Here is a 23,406-nt window from a genome sequence, read left to right as displayed (position 1 = left end):
TTCCTGATGGCATAAACACGAATCAAGGTCTTCCTTTAGAGCCTTTTCTGAGTAAGGTTCTGGCCATGGATCTAGATAACTCTTGGATTCAAGCTTGTTGCTTCTTGCTGTTGAATGTGTATGCCATGAAGAACCGTCAACCCGGAGTTGGAGACTTCCGTCTTCTGACAGTTGTTCGTGACATGCAACTGTATCATCGTACCGTATTCATGATGATCATGGGGGAAACGATGTGCTGGGTCAGGGATATTGCCCTTCACATCACCAACTTCAATGTTCATCATCGTGGTTGTCCAATGTTACTGCAAGCCTGGGCTCTAGACAAGTTAAGTCTGATTCTTCCAGTCCCAGCTCGTTTGATTCCAACCTATGGCCTTGCTAACTTTAGGTCTCGGACTAGAGGACATTTTGACTTTGGGGATAACCCGACAATTCGGTGGACTTCTCCTTGGTGGAGGATCAGACTGGTCACTACTGGAAGCATGAACCTCAACTATGTGTTGTACGCCAGTCTAGACCATTCCATGGCCTATTTCCCAGACAGGATCAGTCGTCAATACGGTATGATATAGCGCGTTCCCAGAATTCATAACTTCGAGAGTGGTCTCATGACGCTGCATCTGCTGACCAATTTGGCTGACCGTTGGCGAAACCGAAACACCAGGTCCCTAGGTGAAGGAGTGATGCAGGACACTGTGACACCCGAGTATGTGAACTAGTTTTTTACCCCATGATGATGTTAAGTTCTGCAAGGATCGGTGTCTGATGGTAGCCCTTACTGAAATAAATGTTGTTATTGCTTTCTCTGTCTTCTTTTGAGCTCGAGCTTTGAGCTCCTATTTAATGTATCTGCTTTCTTTGAATCAATGAATTTGCTGATTCTGCCTTTATTAATTCCTGCACACATGGATAACACCAGACAACAAAACTTTTCTTTCGAAATTATTTGTCGTGTTAGTTATTCGGGCCTCCTGCCCTAGGGTTAATAAAGAAATGCTCATAAAAATGAATTATTTGATATAAATACAGAAGCTTACGCTTGAGGAGAACAAGAATGGTATGACTATTTATTACCTGCACAGATCAAACAAAAACAACATATGCAACTTCTTTATGTATGTATGAACCTACAGGAGTACTAAGGTTTTATCCATGGTTTTATTGATCTTTCCAAAGAAATCGCCGAGAAAATGGCACTTGACCTTCTGATCGCTATCTAAGAGAATCCAATACCCGGGCAGGACCAACAGCTAAACATCTTCAAAACAAATGAGCAAATGCTGACTACATAGGCAGAGAGGAATGTCTTGTAATCGACGATCATGCCCTAGGAAGAAGAATTTGAGAATCAAGCTCTTTATTGCACTTACTTCTTTCAACATTATACAGAAGTGAAGAGAAATTATTTCAATACAATGGTTATTCATTCTAACTACTCATTTGCTTATTCTCCTTCTAATCAGGTTGATGACATTGAGCAACCAGTTGCAAGCATGTCACAAATGCATGGCATAGATTTCGCATTTAAACTAAGCATCATGCATTAATCTCGAAACTCTTTATTTTTATTATTATCATTTTTTTATTATTATTTTTATTTTTATTATGCTCTAACTTTTGCCTAGGCCGCCCTTTCGGGTTTTCAACCTAGCGAGCTCATTTCTCGCCTAAGCCGCCCTTTCAGGTTTTCAACTTAGCCCTTTCTTTTCTTTTCTTTTTTTTTTAATCGAAATCATCATTTCAGACATTGAATCTCTTCATTTGATCCTGACTGACAATCCGATTGATAGGCTTCCCTTCCGAAGTGACCAATTCAGCGGCACCCTTATCCGACAGCTTCTGGATTTTGAATGGTCCATGCCAATTGGGTCTGAATTTCCCTCTAGGGTGACTCTGGGATTCGTGGTCTAACAGTCTGATCAGCACTGAATCTCCACTTTTCAAAGTCCTTGGATGTACCCGCTTACTGTAGAAACAAGCAATCATTCTTTTTTTTATCATTTTTCATTCATTTCATTATTATTATTATTATTTTTGATAACATGCCATTCCTACAGCGCTGTTACTCAGGACATCCATATGTGGAAGAAGGAAGTCATCTTTGGGCGAGGCTGTAGTCGACACAGGTTGTTAGTCTCCCCCTTTCTTGAGCATAGGGACTATGTTCGCTGACCACTCAGGGTAATGCATTACCTTCCCAGAAACTTGCATCTAGCTCTTTCTGAACCATGGCCTTCATCTTGTTTTGCCACTTCTAGTTTGACCCGTCTCCTTTTCCGCTTTACTGGCTTGATATTTGAATCGGTAGGGACGACATGTCCTGTAATCGGCTTATTGATCCCCCGATATATCAGCATAATTGTAGACATTCTTGGAAATCGTTTCTGAACTCAAGCTTAAAGTCTGATCCGATTTCGATTATTTTTTGAGATTTTGGGCGGTGCTTAGGTTAAATGCAAAATGATGCAATGCATTTATGCCAAATATGCGTGTGGTATAATCAATGCCATGAACATAACAATCAGGAGAAGTAAGAAAACAAGTAATCAAAATTCATTCCCATTGATTGAAATAGTAAATGAAGTTCATTCAAATTGTTCTTAAAGCAATATTCAGAAAACAAACAGAAAGATTAAAGAGCTTGTTCAATTTGCCCATCAGCTAACTTTAATGGTTTCCAGGCGCCAGCTTATTATGCTCAGGAGGCTTGGTGATCTTCCCGCTATCTATCAAATCTTGGATATCATGTCGGAGCTTGAGACAATTATCAGTAGAATGACCTTTACACTGATGATATTCACAGTCTTGATCAGCGAACCTACCCTGAATAGGCTTAGATGGATTAATTGGCAACTTTGACAATACGCCATTCTCAATGCAGGATCTCATGACTACGCTTAAAGGCATGCCCAAATCAGTGAATTCCCTTTTCTTTTTCTCCTTAATAGCTCTAACTGTATTGCTACTCCCTAATTGGTATGTAGCTGCATGACCAACATTTCTGTTATGATTACTGCTGGAAGACCGGTAGTTACCAAACCCTCGGCTCTTCTTTTTGTTTTTGTTGTGCAGTTCTTCAAAATTCAATTCAGCCCTCCGTATCCCCAGATCCAGGCCATCATATCTTTTCCTATAGTTCTTATACGATGTCTGAGGAAATCCTCGCAACACATCCTCTTCGCCGTATTGGTTCATCTGAGAAACACGGATGGACTCCGACAAATGGGACCTCGGGTCATCATTCTCCGCGAACAGGGTATGCTTCGAAGAAGTAGAATTTGTGGGCTTCAAGACATACTCTGTCACATGAAAATTGATGACTGGATCTTTTTCTTTCGAAACAGATATCCTCTCCACCTTGTCCTTTAATTCTGCTATTTGCTTAATCAGCTCATTCTCAGCCGGACTAGCATTATCAGCTGATGCTTGACTACCCAAGGCGTGTTCTGGAGCCTCTCTTCCCTCCACTATAGGCTGATTACTTGAAGTAGGAGGCACTTTGTTCTGGGCTCTATCTTGAGCAAGAGTAGCAGCTATTATTTCAGAAATGGTCCTTATCTGGGCTGGAGAGAAACCCATCTCATTCCCAGTGTTATCAGCCATCCCAACCGAATATGAATCAGAAATTGAATTCGAAGAACTTGAATGAATCACAGGACTAAGCGGAGCAGGCTCGGGGATTGGGGTACTCTGACCAAACGTTGACCAGGGCGCCGGTGCCAAGCTCTCGAGGTGATTTTCCCGGGAAGGATCAATTCTGACTGATAGATATAAACACCTGAGTTAAAGTAGGTCCTGCATGTATGCATGAGAAATAGCAGCACATAGAATGAGAAATGTAGTTCTAATGTGCTAATGACCGGTATGGAAATAAGATCTCGATTTCAACGACTGGACCCAAAATTTGGTGTGAATAACATGGCAATGACTTATTTTGTATTCAAACATTTTCGGCATTATCTGTCGTCGACCGTCCCTTTTTGGAATTTACAGTCGACTATTTTCTCTCAAGTCCCTAACTTTTGCCTTGGAATGAAAGAATCTCCAAGCGGGATTTTTATTATTTTTTTGTGTCCTTAATTTTTGCCTTGGAATGGAAGAATCTCTAAGTGGGATTTTTCTTATTTTTACTTTTTTACTTTACTTTTTTTTTTTGTATCCTTACTTTTTGCCTTGGAACATATGGTCCCAAGCAAGATTTTCGTTTTATTCTGTTACAAATTTTCTACTCTCTCACTTATTTTCAGATAATGCGAGAAATGTAAAAATACAAAGGAATCGCAACCCCCTTATATCTCCCTTTTCTTTCGGGTATCGATTCGCAATAAGTGATTGCATAGTATTATTCAAAACGAATTTGAAATCCAGTCTCAAAATCAAGGTCAAATGTCCATACCAAAAATTAGCTCTTATTAATGCATGGCTGAAAAAGAAAATGTTATGTGATGCGTGAATGCCACCACATATGTACAGTTTTATATCAAACAGGGGAATGGGAGTTGGGAAATGCATGCCTTCCAACCTTATTTCTCCCACACACGGATTCCATTGGTTTAAATTCCGACATCTGTTTCCTAGGAATTGGTCTAATCTCGACAACCAACAGGGGGTTTTGAGATTGACGATATAATCTCTCGGAAGTGAATGCGGCATTACAACAGCAAATGGAATCAGGTGCACCTTAGGGGAAGTAGCTAAGGTTTTTAACTATATGCATTGGCTTCGGTCTTATTAGGCTGAACAAAGTCTGGGTTCCGCAAATAGGATTCGGGCTTTGTTGGGCCTACTCCTTTTGACGCACCTTTAAGGTACTAGGCTTGCGGTTGGTAGTAATGTTAATTCTCGGATGGATGCACCTAAAACGCGAGGTTTAGGCTAGATCCACCGTCAAACTTAACACCAGTACCGAAGGGTGATACGGGTAGAATGAGGTGAGAAGAGAGAAATGCAAATGAATGCAAAAATCCTTGAAAGAAAAAGGAAGCAAATAAACACATACGGACGATTAATAATTTTCCATCGGCTTTTCTAACCAATTTTATTTAGCAGAGTAGGATTTTTTAGAGTCAATTCCTAATTGCAACCACTACATTGTTTATTAAAAACAACTGGGGATTAGTGGGTGCAAAATCCCCAGTGAAGTCGCCAAACTGTTTTCGCCGAAATCCTTAACCCCGGAAGGATTCCAAAAACATCTTTTTATATATTATTGTTTTGAAAAAGGTGATAAAAATCTTTTTTGGATGTTCGATGCCGATAAATCGGTCTTATAAAATATTTTGAGTCGCCACCCATTATTTCGGCAATGGGACCGTTTCCAATTTTATTTTATAAAAGTGACTCCATTTTAAACCCAATTTTATCCAAGGCCAAATTATTTAAAAGACTGGTCAAGTGAACCAATGCGGTTCTGGGTAAGGGAATTGGGTACGTCGGCCCGTTGGAAGTCGATGCCCAGAAAACCGACCTCTTTTAACCTACAATTTCTAATTTATTTTAATTTAGAAAAGCCAATTTATTCTATTTATTTAAACCCAACCCGAGTAAATCGAACCGAGTTCCTATGTGGAAAATTAATTAATCGTCCCAATCAAATTTAATTATCACATAATAATTATTCAAATTAAAGCAATTAAATCAAAGTGATCAAACCAAATAAATAAAAAGACCCGCTCTTGCCTTATGGTTCAAGGCGGGCAACAAACCGAACCGAAAATATTAAATCAAATAAATAAATGACCCGCTCTTGCCTTATGGTTCAAGGCGGGCCACAAACCGAACCTAAAATACATTCTACCCGATTTAAATCCAACCCATAAACCCAAAATCATGCATATTTATTATTTAACACTAGAAATGCTAATTGTTAATAAACATGCAAATTAATCTTAAATATAAATAAATCAACAAACTTAATTTTATTTTTCATTTAAACATAAATTGCAAAATTCATATAAATAAACACATAAAATTACATTTTAGTATTCTAAGTTTAATTAAACTGTGATCTGTTCATAATTGGGCATTTTCAAATTTATTGAAGAAATTAGATTTTATTTTTTTTATAAAATTTATTTTTATTTTTTTATTTTTTTTCTATTTTTCTGGAAAAATCGATGAACAGTCGCGTGACACAACTGTTCTTGGATGAACAGTCGCGTGACACAATTGTTCTTCATGAGCAGTGAATAGTGAACAGTGAATAGTGCACAGTCGCGTGACGCAACTGTTCTTGGATGAACAGTTGCGTGACACAACTGTTCTTCCAGGAACAGTTGCGTGACGCAACTGTTCTTGGATGAACAGTTGCGTCACGTAGCTGTTCATCCAGGAACAGTTGCGTGATGCACTGTCCTAGCCCATAATTCATTTTTAAATGTTTTATTTACATTATTTCTTACTTAAATACGATTTAAAGACATATAAAATGGTCAAATATGAACAGAACATAATTTAAAGAAACTTAGATTACTAAAACCACAAAAATATTACTAAAATCACAAAAATATAAAAAAAAATACAAAGAATGTTAAGGAAATTACCTAATCCTCAGATTGATGCTTGCAAATGGATCAAATCTCTTAACAAATGATAGCTAAGATTTCCAGAAGCCTTTTTTTCAAGGATTTAATTGTGGTTTCTTTATAGTGTGTTTTTTAGGGTTTCAAAATCGTGTTCCTCTTCTTTTTGTTCTTCTGTCCTTTTTTTTTGTTCTGTTCCTTTCCTTCTTCTCTCCCTCAAAATTGTGAGAAAGAGATGTATTTATAAGGTAGGTCAGGACACAGCTGCGTCACGCTACTGTAGTTGCGTGACGCAGCTCATTTTCACAGTGGGGTGACGCGACTGGCAGTGGGGTGACGCGACTGGCAGTCGCGTGACGCAACTGGTAGTGGGGTGACGCGACTGGCAGTTGGGTGACACGACTGACAGTGGGGTGACACGACTGGCAATGGGGTGACACGACTGGCAGTGGGGTGACACGACTGGCAGTTGGGTGACACGACTGACCCAACCGGAAACTTAAAATTGGTTTGATTTATCCTTGGATTAAAAGACTTCTAGATGGCATTACCCATTCATTTCACATCCTCGTATCATCATTGGATCAGGCGGGGCATAAAAAACACGCGTCAACACAACCCCAAAAGGATTAGGGATGGTTTGCGGTAATAGGGAGGACGCTTTGGCTGTCCGTCGACATAATCAAAGAGACCTGCTGATCAGCGCAACTTGCTATCCAAACTCAGAAGTTTGAACAGAAGAGAAGAAATTCATTTGAAATTCATTTTTTATGCAATGGAGAAAAAGATTCTCAATCGTGCAAATAAATCAACAAATTAAAATGTACAAATTAAGTCCAAATTTCCTCATCCCATATTCTTAAAGAAAGAATACTCGATGCATGTTAGGGTACCCTGTAAAACAAAGCATAGTAAAATAATACCCTAAAGAAGCGTAGGTTAGTTTACACAACAATCGTAGTCCTCTTCATGCAAAATGATTACATGTTTCCCTAGCAGAGTCGCCAAACTGTGAACCCCTACCCCCCAAATATTGGCATATGATGAATATGACTAAGGGCAGAAATGTACGTGAATGTGTGAGTCGCCACTTTGTTTAATTATTTTCGGGTAAACTAGGAAAAACCCTAAGTTGACTCCAATTTTATTTAACCAAATTACTAGATTAATTATCCCAATGTCTAAGGCATGGTTTGCGAACCCGAGGTGGATCCCGAGACCATGTCATGTTGATGAACTAACCAATGAATGAATGCTTTGCAAGGTGATGATGTAATTGGACCAATGAAATGTTTAAGTGATTTTGACTTGCCGCTCGGGGTTAAATCCCAAACGTGCCTACATACTTCATTTTGAATGGAAGATCAAAGTTAACGTAGTTCGATAGGCCTTTTTTAAAGGGCTTTGAATGGGTATGCTTAATGCATGAGTGTGTGTATGCTTCGTGCATTTTGTTTAGGCATTTTGCCAAAGAATTGATTGATTTGATTAGGCGTTTGTTGCCAAAAGTGTTGATTTAAGGCTTTTAGCCAAAACAATTGATTTAGGCAATTTGTTGCCAAAAGCTGATGTGATTTAGGCAATTTGTTTGCCAAAAGTGATTATTTGAAGGCTTTTAGCCAAAATGGGTTGATTCAGGCAATTTGTTTGCCAAAAGTGTCGATTTAAGCGATTTGTCGCTAAAAATGGTTAATCTTATTTATAGGCAATTTGTTTGCCAAAAATTGATTGAACCGTAGGCAATTTTGTTGCCAAAATGGTTTATTAAACTGTAGGCAATTTGTTGCCAAAAACGTAATTGATTAAGGCTTTTAGCCACAATTATTGATTAATTGGACTTAAGCCGGATTGTTCGAAATAAAGGCGATTATACCATAGTCATTAATTGACCAGATACTTTAGCCAATATCGTCAGATTTAAGCTTAACACCACGATTATTAATTAACCGGGCATGTAAGCTTAATCATTTTTAATTGAGGCAGTTTATTTGCCGAATTGATGACGTGAATGCATTTATGCAGCAATCTTAATTCAGAATTGGAGTAGAAGAAGAATATGCATGAAATGCTGAAATTTAATGGGCAGAGTTTCGCTATTACCTGATTTAATCGGCGGCCGCTTTTTAGCTTCAGCTTGAAAATTCTAAATTAAGCTCCTCGTTTGGGGAATATTAATTAGAATTAATTCAATTTAAGTGACCAAGTATCACAACAACAGAATAATAATAGCCCATACTAAATGCAGAAAAGCAGTAAAAGAACCGCAAGGAGCGTAGGGCAGAAGGAGCGTCCGTCAACACAGACTGAGTGAGTAAAATTGACGAATCGGGGCTGTATTTATAGGAAAACTCGGGCCGGAGGGCAGCCGCCGCCGCCGTGGCCGGCAGACTTGCTAGTTTTTTCATTCCAGAGGCTTTTCCGGGAGTTTCGGACCTCCAAAAAATATTCCGGGACCAGTTCTGCGATCCTCGTAATTTTCTGGACGTTTCAAGTACCATATTGGCATACTTTCGACGAACTTTCCGAATGGCCTCCGGTCCGGGCGGACTGTTTGCAGTCAGGGAAAACTGGCTTTTTGAGCCTCAAAATTTGAGTATTCACAGAATATGAGGATGGTATAATGACTCATCCGTCAGACTCTGAAGCGTGGAAACATTTTGATAACATTCACCCTGTGTTTGCTGCTGATATGAGAAACGTGAGATTGGGGCTTTGTACTGATGGGTTTCAGCCGTTTGGCCAATCAGGACAACAATATTCATCATGGCCTGTCATTGTCACACCATATAATCTACCACCGTCAGTGTGTATGAAAGATGAATATATATTTTTGTGTGTTATTGTTCCTGGCCCGACTAATCCGAAACATAAAATTGATGTGTTTCTACAGCCTTTGATTGCCGAACTTAATTATTTATGGCAATATGGGGTTGAAACATTCGATATTTCGACCAATCAGAATTTCATAATGCGAGCTGCTTTGCTTTGGACCATCAGTGATTTTCCAGCATTTGGAATGTTATCTGGGTGGAGTACGGCAGGCGAATTGGCTTGTCCTCATTGCATGGAAAACACTAATGCATTTACACTAAAAAATGGAGGTAAACAATGTTGGTTTGATTGTCATCGCAAATTCTTACCAGAATCTCACACTTGGAGGAGAAATCGACAATGCTTTAGAAAGAACACAACTATTGTTGAAGACCCTCCGCCTGTGAAGTCTGGAGCTGAAATATTACAAGAAATTGAAGATCTGGGGCTTATGAAAGTTACAGAGTTAGGTGCAGATGAGATAAATGCAAGAATTAGCAGGAATAGCGGGTGGAAAAAGCGAAGCATCTTCTGGGATTTGCCATACTGGAGTTCACTTCTTATCCGTCACAACCTTGATGTGATGCACATGGAAAAAAATGTGTTTAAAAATCTATTCAACACTGTCATGAACATTGAAGGGAAAACCAAGGATAATGCAAAAGCGAGAGCAGACATGAAGGAAATTTGTCGTCGACCAGAACTCGAGCAATCTGTACTTACTGGCAAGTTTCCAAAGGCATGTTATTGTTTAGATAAACCCCAAAGGCAATTATTGTGCGAATGGGTATGATCATTAAGGTTTCCAGATGGATACTGTTCAAATATGGGTAGATGTGTGGACATGAGGAAGTACAGATTGTTTGGCATGAAAAGTCATGACTGTCATGTTTTCATGCAAAGATTGATCCCTGTGGCATTCCAGGAATTATTACTAGGAAAAATTTGGGAAGCAATGACAGAATTGAGTCTCCTTTTCAAGGAATTGACGATGACTGTTATCCGATGTGATGATATGAACCAATTAGCGCGAGAAATCCCAGTAGTGATATGCAAATTGGAGCGAATTTTTCCACCCGGCTTCTTTGATTCTATGGAACATCTGCTAGTTAATTTGCCCTATGAATGTCGTGTAGCAGGACCGGTACAATATCGATCGATGTATCCATTGAGAGGTGAATCACTAACATCCCATTCTAATCATTACATCATGTATTTGAACTCATACTTACATATTGGCTTGGGAGGATCCTGCATTCAACAGAAAGCGGGAGATATTTGCACAAAACAGGCGCAGTGAGACTGGCGGTGATGGAGTAGGACCTTCTCGACACACAGGCGGATCAATTTTTACTATAGAGACAACTCGATTATTAGTAAGTCAACTAGTCACAGTATATGAAACTGATGTTTAATGAAAGGACACTATATATATTAATATATCATGCATAAAAATTCATTACAGGCTGAAAATTAGGTCATGAGCCAACACCGATTGAGGTGTTTACACACACTCACATGAAGGACAACGATCTTAATACGTTTGTCGACAGACGTGCGATGAGTGTCAATGTAAGTAACAATGAATAATATTTACATTTACCCTCTAGTCGTTGCGAATATGTACAAAGTTCAATATAATAAAGCTTGTAACTGCATTGATTAATTAATTTTTTATTTTCAGGAGAACTATACTACAGCTCGGGAGCGTCTTGTTTCTTCTCAAACTGATGAATCTAAAGCTGAGTCAAGAATTGACGATGTAGCACTTTATCTCGAGGCTGTAGGGGTTGAGAAGAAGAGGAAGGTATATGACATCGGGTCTCAGGCATCACAGTTTTACTGCTGCTCAACAGCTCATGCTTCTGCAGCCAACGCAGGACCACAGCCATAGCACAGTGCCGAGGAGTTTACTGCATCACGGGCTCGTGTTGATGATCAGCAGAGACAGATTGCAGAACTTAGAGAGCATGTCATGCGGCTGTCCGGTCAGTCCTGTGCTGGTACTTCTTCCTCTGATCCTGCGCCTGCTACAGATCCAAATGTTTCGACATCTCAGCAGCAGCCACTAATTTCTCCTGATCTCGATGCTGCAAATGATACCTTGGTCACCCCTCCCAGCACTACCGCACATCCAACAGGTACTCCTCCCGGCGATTCGACATTGGATCGTGAAGATGAGCAACCGCGTAGATTTGATTTTGGACCTTTTTAGTTTTCCAGTTGTTTTTTGACATTTTGTTCAGTACAATAACAATAACATTTTTATATTGTTTTTGAATTGCGTTTGTGATATACATATATATATATGCCAATTTTCACAGGTGCAAAAAAATTATAGTTTTATAATAATATTTATTTTTTTATTTTTTTTTAATTTTGCGACCGATTTGCAACCAAAAATAAAAACTTTAAATTTATAATTTGCGACCGAATTTCATTTTTGCGACACACTTTTTCTGTGACCAATTTGCAACAGCGTTTCCAAAGGAAAACACGACTAAATTTTGCAATCGATTTTTTCAATTTTGCGACCACTTTATCGGTCGCTAATCTTCATCGGTCGCAAAATATTTTGCGACGAGCATTTTTGCGACCGATGTTGGTCGGTCGCAGATTGGTCACTAATGGAATTTAGCGACCGATTTGTTGCGTTTTGCGACCGATTGGTCGGTCGCAAAATGCCATTTTTTTGTAGTTTTTTTTTAAATTTTTTAATGCATTCATAGTTGTGGGCTTTTGAGATTGCAACTGATGGCTCCACATCGAATCATTTAATTTTCGATTATAGACTACGAGTAAATGTCCGTCATCAATGCCATTTGACTGGCGAGATTATAGAAGACTGGACTGCTATTTTTCAGGATCTTACCTCCAAGGGAGTCAGATGGACTTACCCCTGGTGGTACATAAAATGAGTCACAGTTTCCTCTGACATGCTCTGCGTGCCCCTATGTGAGTTGTCTATAGTACTTGCTTATTATCCTAGCTGATACGGATCCACTACCACCAACCACCTATGGGGCTCAAGGAAACAAAGACCACAACAATGGCAATCCATTAGCACTTCCTAGTGGACCAATTACAAGGAGCCGTGAAAAGAAGTATGGAGCAACCATGTCCTTATACATTCAAGAACAAATCACACAAGAGCTCCATGAACTTGCTTTCAACAAGTGGTATGAAGAACTTGAAGGAACACCTAAGTTTCTCACATTAATAGAAGCACAAGTTGAGTGGGAACCATGCTTGGATAGCACGCCCGTGCAAAGTGGCACGCCCCAGGCCGTGCACTCCTCTGCCTCTCAAGGAACAACACTTGATTTGATGCACGCCCGTGCCAACTAGCACGCCCTAGACCGTGCACTCTTCTGCCTCTCGCGAGGGAAACTCATACATGCGCACACGCCCGTGCAAGATGACACGCCCCAGGCCGTGCACCCTACTGCCTCTCGCGAAGGAAACTCATCCATGCGCGCACGCCCGTGCAAGGTGACACGCCCCAGACCGTGCACCCTACTGCCTCTCATTAGTTAGTTAATTTATTTTGACTTTTTGCAATGTTAATGGGTTGGGCCTCCAATATTTCGGCCACCCTTGACTAATTAGCCTTATTTTGATTAGATTTAGTCAATCTTTAGTAGATTTGGATTAGATCTCCAAATCCTTAAGTTGTTATGATTTTGTTAGTCAACTCCTTAGTTGGTTTAGATTTGCTAAATCCCACTCCTTAGCTAACTCTAAATCCTCTAAGGATCTGGACCTCTTAGATTAGTATAAATAGCTTGTTATTTTGTAATTTTTGACAATCAATTATTCAATGAATTAAAAGAGAGTTTCTTCTTCAACTTCATGCTTAGGCGTGTTCATGTTTTTAGAGGGTGTGAGATTGCATTCTTCTAATTGCATCAAGAATCAAGGTAAACTTATCAATCTAATTGTGGCGTTTATCTTATTCTTTTCTCTATTATTGGAATTCTTGCTTCTTTAAGCTTTGGGTGCCATAGAGAGGGGTTTAGTTTGATCTTGGATCTCTTCCAAAACTTGTCATTGAGTACATGAAATTTATTTTCATTGGGTTCCGCGTCAGTTTGGTATCAGAGCCAAAGATTAAGGTAAATTCTTATTTATCTTAGCTCTAGGGTTTGTGTTTATTTGTTTTCTTGTTCTTCTTATTTTTGTGTTTGTTTTCTTGTTCATCTTGTTTCTTTGTGTGTTTGCTTTCTTTTGTTTAGTTTCAATTCATTTTGCTTCAATTAAATTTCATAAATTTCGTTCTTGTTCAAGTCTGGAAGTTTAGATCTTAGATCTTGTTGACCAAAAAAAAAAAAAAAGAGTATAGAAAGAAATTTTCGTCCACCATTGAAATTGCTTGTGTGGATCTTGATTTTGTTCCTGAATCCAAGGGATTTGATCCTAATTCAAAGGGATTTTACCTTATTTTGTGGGATTTTGCCATATTTTGTGGGATTATTCATAATCCTTAGAAGATTTGACCATATTTTGTGGGATTTAGTTTATCCACTATAATCTTGTGATAAAATCCAATCTTAACTATTTGTGGATAAGGTAACAAAAATTAGTTGACCATATCTTTTGAGATTGAGCAAAATCTACCACAATCCTTATCAAATCTAAGAATCCTACCTAAATTGGATTGCATTGAAAAAGGAAACAAGGCAACACGCCCGTGCTTCACCTCAAGCACAACCGTGCACTTTTCTGACTTCCACTTGTTGGACTAAGACCTTACACGCACACCCGTGCTCCATCTAGCACACCCGTGCTCAATTCTGTCCATTGTTTTCTTTTGTTTTTCTTTGATTGCTTGCTTTGTTTTGGTAGAATTAACTAGGTCCATATTTGGTTTGCTTTGTAGTAAGCTAAATTCATACATTATATCCTAATATTGTCTTTTAAATTCTAGTTTCCTTGTTTTTGTGTGAACTTCCTATTGCTTCTATTATATTGTTAGGGTGTGTTTGCTTGTTTACTACACTCTAATTGATCATTAAAGTAGTGCATTGTTTGTGTTCTTGTCCTACTGTCCATATCGTTTTGAGTCTTTTTCTAGAATTTGTGCTTGCTTTTCATTGTTAAGTTTTATTCCTTGATTCTAAACGTGCTTTTGAGTTGATTGGTTGAACTAAGATTCTGAAGTTCAATTGGAAGAATTGCAAGGAGTGATTAAAGAGTGTAAACACGTGAGGGAGTGATTTACCATTAACTCAAACCTTCTTGTGTTTTCTCTTTGAATACTAACCATGAGTTCAAGCAAATCTGGAGATGAAAGTCCAATTCATGATCCTCAAATGAAAGTATTCATGGAAGCAATTCAAGGTCAGTTTAGAACCTTTAACAATCTTTTCCAAGACATAAGGGAAGAATTGCAAGAGATAAGAGCTTCGCAAAATTCTAACACATCAAGAGCTCGTCCTCAAGCTAGATTTCAACCCCATGATGATGAAGATACTGAAGGTACTAATTTTAACAAACTTGATGGAGACTTGGGATCAATTAAGATGAGGATTCCAGAATTCAAAGGCAACAACAATGCTGAAGAATTCCTTGAATGGGAGAGAAAGGTAGAACAAATCTTTGAATGCCATAACTACTCTCAAGAAAAGAAATCCCATCTTGCTGCTGTTGAATTCAAAGGTTATGCCATGTTTTGGTGGGAACAATTGCTATTGAAAAGAAGAAGAAAGGGATTGCGACCTGTACCACCATGGGAGATCATGAAAGAATTGATGCACCAAAAGTTTGTCCCTACTCACTACTTTAGGGATTTACACAATAAATTAGCAAGAATGGTGCAAGGAGGAAGGAGTGTTGAAGAATATGACAAGGAGATGGAGATTTGCATGGCTAGAGCCAAGATTGAGGAAGAAGAGCAAATCACCATGTCACGATTCCTTGGGGGTCTCAATAAAGACATTGATGATGCTTTAGAGATGTATAGGTATGAAAGCTTAGAGGAGATGGTAGATATGGCCATGAAACTTGAAAGACAGAAAAAGGGGAGATCCAACACCAACAAGTATTCCAACAACACATGGGGATCTAAATGGCCTAAAGAAGGTGAGAAGAAGGAATTTAGAGGTTCAAATTCTCAAAGGACAGATTCAACTTCAAAAGGTAAAGAAGCTGTCCAAACTCCATTCAAAAGCAACAAAGGTACTTCTAACTCTACAACCCCTTCTAGAGAAATTAAATGTTTTAAATGTTTGGGGAAAGGGCATTATGCATCTCAATGTCCTAATAAAAGGGTTATGATTGTTAAAGATGATGGGAATGTTAGTTCTGAATCTGAATGTAGTGATTATGATGATATGCCTAAACTACTTGATGATAATGATGATGATGATTCAGAAAATTTGATACTTCCTGAACATGGAGAAGCTTTGGTTGCTAGACGTGCTTTGAACATGCATGTTAAAGAAGAAAGCCTTGAGCAACGTGAGAATATATTTCACACTAGATGTTTGATTAGTGGAAAAGTGTGTACTCTTATTATTGATGGGGGTAGTTGCACTAATGTTGCTAGTGTAAACATGGTAAACAAACTGAACTTGACTTGTCTCAAGCATCCTAAGCCTTATAGGTTGCAATGGTTGAATGATTATGGGGAAGTGAAAGTGACTAAACAGGTACTTGTGCCATTTTCTATTGGATGGTATGAAGATGAGATTTTGTGTGATATAGTACCTATGCAAGCTGGACATCTATTGTTGGGAAGACCATGGCAATATGATAGAAGAGCACTTCATGATGGATTCCACAATCGATACTCTTTGATTCATAAGGGGAAAAAGGTGGTTCTTGTACCATTATCACCTCAAGAAGTATATGAAGATCAAAGAAAGATAGTTGAGAGAGAGAGAGAGGTTTCGGCCTTGAGAAAACATGAGAGTGAGGTTTCAAAAGAACAAAAGAGAGAAAATAGTAAGAATAAGGGAAAAGAGGCCACAAAAATAACAAAACAAATTAATGGCCCAATTGTGAGAGAAAAAGAAAGAGAGGAGAAAAAGAAACAGACTTTTTATGCAAGAGCTAGAGAGGTTAAGTGTGCCATTGCCTTGGAGAAGCCCATATTGCTTCTTAGATATAAGGAGATTTTATTTGCTGACACTAATGCTAACCTTGATAGTTTGCCTTCTATGTTTGTTTCTATGTTACAGGAATTTGATAATGTCTTTCCTAGTGAACTACCTAGTGGTTTACCACCTTTAAGAGGAATAGAACATCAAATTGACTTCATTCCTGGATCCACCATTCCAAATAGGCCTGCCTATAGAAGCAATCCAATGGAGACAAAAGAGTTGCAAAGGCAAGTTGATGAACTTATGGAGAAAGGTTTGGTGAGAGAGAGAATGAGCCCGTGTGCCGTTCCCGTGCTTCTAGTACCTAAAAAGGATGGAACATGGCGCATGTGTGTTGATTGTAGAGCAGTCAACAATATCACTGTAAAGTATAGACACCCTATCCCTAGACTTGATGATATGTTGGATGAATTACATGGGGCAACTTACTTTACTAAAATTGATTTAATGAGTGGTTACCATCAAATTAGAATGCAACTAGGTGATGAATGGAAAACTGCTTTTAAAACTAAGTATGGTTTGTATGAATGGTTAGTTATGCCTTTTGGCCTATCTAATGCACCTAGTACATTTATGAGGCTTATGAACCATGTATTGCGTGCCTTCTTAGGAAAGTTTGTGGTTGTATACTTTGATGATATACTGATCTATAGCAAGTCTCTTAATGATCATATTGAGCATGTTAGGATAGTGTTACAAAATTTGAGGATAGAAAAGTTGTATGCTAAATGTAACAAATGCACATTTTGTATAGATAGACTTGTATTTCTTGGTTTTATTGTGAGTGCACAGGGTATTGAAGTAGATGAGGAGAAAGTAAAAGCTATCAAAGAATGGCCAACTCCCAAATCAGTTTCTAAAGTTAGGAGCTTTCATGGGTTGGCAAGCTTCTATAGAAGGTTTGTTAAAGATTTCTCTTCAATTGCAGCACCACTAACAGAAATTATCAAAAAGGAAGTTGGGTTCAAGTGGGGAGAAGAACAACAAAGGGCATTCGAAACACTAAAAGGGAAGTTAACTTCTACGCCTATACTTTCTTTGCCTAATTTTGAGAATACTTTTGAGATTGAGTGTGATGCTTCTAGAGTGGGAATTGGGGCTGTCCTAATGCAAGAAAAGAAGCCAATTGCCTACTTTAGTGAGAAGTTGAATGGAGCACAACTCAACTATTCAACCTATGACAAAGAGCTTTATGCCTTGGTAAGAACTTTACATGTTTGGCAACACTACTTGTTACCTAAAGAGTTTGTCATCCATACTGACCATGAGGCCCTAAAACACTTGAAGGGTCAAGGTAAACTCAATAAAAGACATGGTAAGTGGGTTGAATTTATTGAACAATTTCCATATGTGATTAAATACAAGCATGGAAAAGACAATGTTGTTGTGATGCATTATCAAGAAGATATACTCTAATTACTGCTCTTAGTTCTAAATTGCTTGGATTTGAGTATGTTAAAGACTTGTATGTGAATGATTCTGATTTTGGCAACATATATGTAGCATGTGAGCATGGAGCATTTGATAAGTTCTATAGACATGATGGTTATTTGTTTAAGGGCAGCAAACTTTGTGTGCCTAAATGTTCTATGCGTGAATTGCTTGTGCTTGAATCTCATAGTGGGGGATTGATGGGACACTTTGGAGTACATAAGACTTATGACATGTTGAATGAACACTTTTATTGGCCTCATATGATTAAAGATGTAGAGAGGGTTTGTAACTCTTGTATTACTTGTAAACAGGCCAAATCTAAGTCTATGCCTCATGGATTATACATGCCTTTACCTGTTCCTAGTTCTCCTTGGATTGATATATCTATGGACTTTGTACTTGGATTACCAAGGACTAAACGTGGTAAAGATAGCATATTTGTTGTTGTTGATAGATTTAGAAAGATGGCTCATTTTATTCCTTGTCATAAAACTGATGATGCCAATAATGTTGCTGAATTATTCTTTAAAGAAGTGGTAAGATTGCATGGGGTACCAAGAACTATAGTTTATGATAGGGATGCAAAGTTCCTTTCACACTTTTGGAGAGTTTTGTGGGGTAAGCTTGGAACTAAATTGCTTTATTCTACAACTTGTCATCCACAAACAGATGGACAAACTGAAGTTGTGAATAGAACTTTAGGAACATTGCTTCGTGCCATTGTGGGAAGAACTTGAAAACTTGGGAAGATTGTTTGCCATTTATTGAGTTTGCATATAATCGTAGCATACATTCTACCTCAGGTTTTAGTCCATTTGAACTTGTTTATGGCTTTAATCCACTAACTATATTAGACCTTGTTCCTTTACCTTTGAATGAACTTTCTAATCTAGATGGTGAGAAAAAGGCAGAATTGGTGAAGTCTTTACATGAGAAGGCTAGAGCCAACATAGAAAAGAGGAACAAGCAATATGCTAATAAAGCCAACAAGGGCAGAAAGAAGTTAGTGCTTATGCCAGGTGATTGGGTTTGGGTACACTTTCGCAAGGAAAGATTTCCCAACCAAAGGAAGACTAAGCTAGATGCACGTGGAGATGGTCCATTCCAAGTCTTAGAGCGCATCAATGACAATGCCTACAAAATAGACTTGCCAGGTGAGTATGGTGTTTCTGCAACTTTCAATATTAGTGATTTGTCTCCCTTTGACATGGATGCAGATTTGAGGACAAATCTTTTTAAAGAAGGGAGGGATGATACGGATCCACTACCACCAACCACCTATGGGGCTCAAGGGAACAAAGACCACAACGATGGCAATCCATTAGCACTTCCTAGTGGACCAATTACAAGGAGTCGTGCAAAGAAGTATGGAGCAACCATGTCCTTATACATTCAAGAACAAATCACATAAGAGCTCCATGACCTTGCTTTCAACAAGTGGTATGAAGAATTTGAAGGAACACCTAAGTTTCTCACATTAATAGAAGCACAAGTTGAGTGGGAACCATGCTTGGATAGCACGCCCGTGCAAAGTGGCACGCCCCAGGCCGTGCACTCCTCTGCCTCTCAAGGAACAACACTTGATTTGATGCACGCCCGTGCCAACTAGCACGCCCTAGACCGTGCACTCTTCTGCCTCTCGCGAGGGAAACTCATACATGAGCGCACGCCCGTGCAAGATGACACGCCCCAGGCCGTGCACCCTACTGCCTCTCGCGAAGGAAACTCATCCATGCGCGCACGCCCGTGCAAGGTGACACTCCCCAGACCGTGCACCCTACTGCCTCTCATTAGTTAGTTAATTTATTTTGACTTTTTGCAATGTTAATGGGTTGGGCCTCCAATATTTCGGCCACCCTTGACTAATTAGCCTTATTTTGATCAGATTTAGTCAATCTTTAGTAGATTTGGATTAGATCTCCAAATCCTTAAGTTGTTATGATTTTGTTAGTCAACTCCTTAGTTGGTTTAGATTTGCTAAATCCCACTCCTTAGCTAACTCTAAATCCTCTAAGGATCTGGACCTCTTAGATTAGTATAAATAGCTTGTTATTTTGTAATTTTTGACAATCAATTATTCAATGAATTAAAAGAGAGTTTCTTCTTCAACTTCATGCTTAGGCGTGTTCATGTTTTTAGAGGGTGTGAGATTGCATTCTTCTAATTGCATCAAGAATCAAGGTAAACTTATCAATCTAATTGTGGCGTTTATCTTATTCTTTTCTGTATTATTGGTGTTCTTGCTTCTTTAAGCTTTGGGTGCCATAGAGAGGGGTTTAGTTTGATCTTGGATCTCTTCCAAAACTTGTCATTGAGTTCATGAAATTTATTTTCATTGGGTTCCGCGTCACTAGCTAAGTAGCTAGGCAATATGGTCAGCATCAGGTTGTCCCTGATTACACACGGTTTGAGGGCGGCCTTATTACCTAGTGATTTCTATCACGCTTTATTTCTAGTTAGCCTAGTCGCACAACTGTACCCATTTCTGATGTGGCCGATACTTCTTCCTCAAACTTTTACCGCTCTTGGTTGCAAGCTTATTCTAGAGTCGGCGCTGATTTAGAGTCGATTGATCTATTGACTGCTAGATTTCTGTTAGGACCTAGCATGTAGATGCTTTTATCCTGATTTGTAATGAAATAGACTAAACAATTAGTAAATGTGTAATTTATGGAATGTAAGCACTTATTATGAATGAAATGTCTTTTTGCTTCAAAATGCTTGATATATTTCTTGCTATTCTATATTATCAAGGTAAATTCACGACATTTGCATATTAACATAAACTTAACATAACACGCTTTAAAATTAATAAGAACACAAAAGGTGAATTTGTTAATTGGGTTTCGCCATAGACAATTCAAGCTATACATAAGATTTCTTTAGCCTATCCATATTGACTGGCTCAATAAACTCATTGCCTTCCATGTCTGATAGCTTCACTTCACCTTTTGAAAATATTCTCTTGATCAGAAATGGGCCCTCCCAATTAGGGTTGAACTTTCCCCTTAGGTCATGACTGTTCGACCGCACTTGTTTCAGAACCAAATCCCCTACTCTCAATAACTTCGGATGAGCTCTTTTGTTGAATTGCTTAGCTATCCTCCTTTTATAAAGTCGATCCATGAATCAAGCATTAAGCCTTTTTCCATCTAGGAGTGCTAATTCTTGATGAAGATTCTTGTTGCGTCTCTTTTGAGTTCCCGCAAGTATACGGATCGCAACGTAGTAATAAAAAGATCGATCCCACGAGGAACGCGTTAAGCCTACTTTACTACTTTATTCTTAATTTTATGTTTATAGAAATACAAATGTGAAAGGATTTAACTATATTTCTAGTTATGTTTAAAACTAATTATTACTTAATTCTATAGATAAGAGTGTAGTAGTATACTTAGAAAAATTGATCATGCACAGGATTTTCTTCTTCTATATCAAAGCATGTAACATACAATAAATAATTCTTTAATCACATATAGTAAAATATAATTCAACCTCTTGGTATAGAATTACTTTATCTATTATGTGCATTTCTACTTATAATAAATACCTTATCTTGTTAAATATTAAACCTAGTGCTTATTCTTTGATTATTTCAATAAGATAGATTTAATTTTAACAAAACAAGTGAAATGTGCATATATAAATTCAACTAAGTGAACTCTATCTCTTTGATCTTTACTAAACTATTTCTTTTTGAGAATATAATTTAGTAAACTTGATTAAACAAAGATCAAAAGATAACTTAAAGAACTTTTATTGAATGAAACCAATTGATATTGTTGCTTTGTATAGAAAAATAATAAAGAACAACATACAACAAGTCTTTAAAAACAAGAGAGAAGTAATCAAAAGGACGTCACACCTCGAGGAACTTCTTGATGTTCTTGGCACAAACAATAATAAGTGACTCTCGTCTTACTTCTTGTTGACGCGTGTCTTTATGCCCCCGCCTAATCCAATGATGATACGAGGATGTGGAATGAAAGGTTAATGCTATCTAGAAGTCTTTTAATCCAAGGATTTAAATTAAATTGATTTCGAGTGTCTGTTGCATCAGAGTTGCGTCACGCAGCTATAAACCACGTGACGGCACCGTGAGCTGCGTCACGCAGTTCCGATTTGTGTGACATCACCAATATGACGACATGCCACACGTGGCTGTGGTCCGAAAGACAGCTGCGTCATGCAGCTGTGCTCTGTTGCCCTACTTCTATAAATATATCTTTTTCTCACGTTTGAGACAACTTTAGTGAGCGTCTTAAAAACCCTGAAAAGCATATTTTGCGGCTACATTCTCCTCCTGAAGCTCTTTTGAGTTCGTTTGAAAGAGAATTGCCGTTAGATATCAATTTTAGGTGAATCAAACCACAAAAAAGAGAGAAAAGATCAAAAGAAAAAAAAAAGAGCATTTGAATCCTTGGTAACAAAGCTTCCTGAGCGCCTTAACCTTCGCATTAAAGCCATATACAATCCTCAATCTGAGGATTAGGTAATTCCTTTACACTTTTTGTGTTTTTTATTCATTGATTATTTATCTTGTTATTGTTTTAGTAGTTTAATCTTAATTGAATTGTATTCTGTTCGTTTTTTGTCATTCGAGGTTGTCCTAAAATATATTTAAATAAAAAACGCTTTAAACAAATAATTTAAAATAGAGTTCGGACCAGAGCAGTTGCGTCACGCAGCCAGTACATCCGTAACGGATTTGGCAGTTGCGTGACGAAACTGTTCATGTCCAAAATATTGTTTCTTTACCCAGAATAGTTGTGTCATGCAGCTACTAGATCCGTAACGGATCTGGCAGATGCGTGACGGAACTGTTCATGTCCAAAAATGTTGTTTTTCATGCCTGTTCTGTTTTCCAAATTATGAACAGCTGCGTCACGCAGCTATAGGTTGCTTCACGCAGCTATAGGTTTTTCCAAAGAACAGCTGCGTGACGCGACTGTTCTAGGGTTCCAGAAACAATTTTTGTCCTTTTTAAAAAAATAATAATAAATTTTGTACAAAATAAAATTTAATTTTTCCAATAAATCCGAAGATGACCAATTATGAACAGATTGTAATTTAATTAAGTTTAGATTATTAAAATGTAATTATGCATGATTTTGGTTTTTGGGTTTAAATTTTGAATCGGGTAGAATGTATTTTTAGGTTCGGTTTGTAGCCCGCCTTGAACCATAAGGCAAGAGCGGGTCTTTTATTTAGTTGTCTTAATTGCTTTGATTTGGATGATTATGGATGCAATGATTGAATTTGATGGGGATGATTAATTAATTTTCCGTATAAGAACTCGGTTCGATTCATTCGGGTTAGGTTTAAGTAAATAAATAATTTGGCTTTTTCTAACTAAAATAAATTAGAAATCGTAGGTTAAAAGAGGCTGGATTTTCCGGGCGTCGGCTCCAACGGGCCGACGTACCCAATTCCCTTACCTAGAATCGCCTGGGTGCGTCTGACCAGTCTTTTAATAATTTGGCCTTAAATAAAATTGGGTTTAAAATGGAGTCATCTTTTTATAAAATTGGAAACGG

The sequence above is a fragment of the Jatropha curcas genome, chromosome 11, assembly GCF_041381405.1.
Source record: "Jatropha curcas cultivar XTBG-Jc1 chromosome 11, XTBG_Jcur_1.0, whole genome shotgun sequence".
NCBI classification, from domain to species: domain Eukaryota; kingdom Viridiplantae; phylum Streptophyta; class Magnoliopsida; order Malpighiales; family Euphorbiaceae; genus Jatropha; species Jatropha curcas.
Note: the sequence above shows the minus strand (reverse complement) of the source record.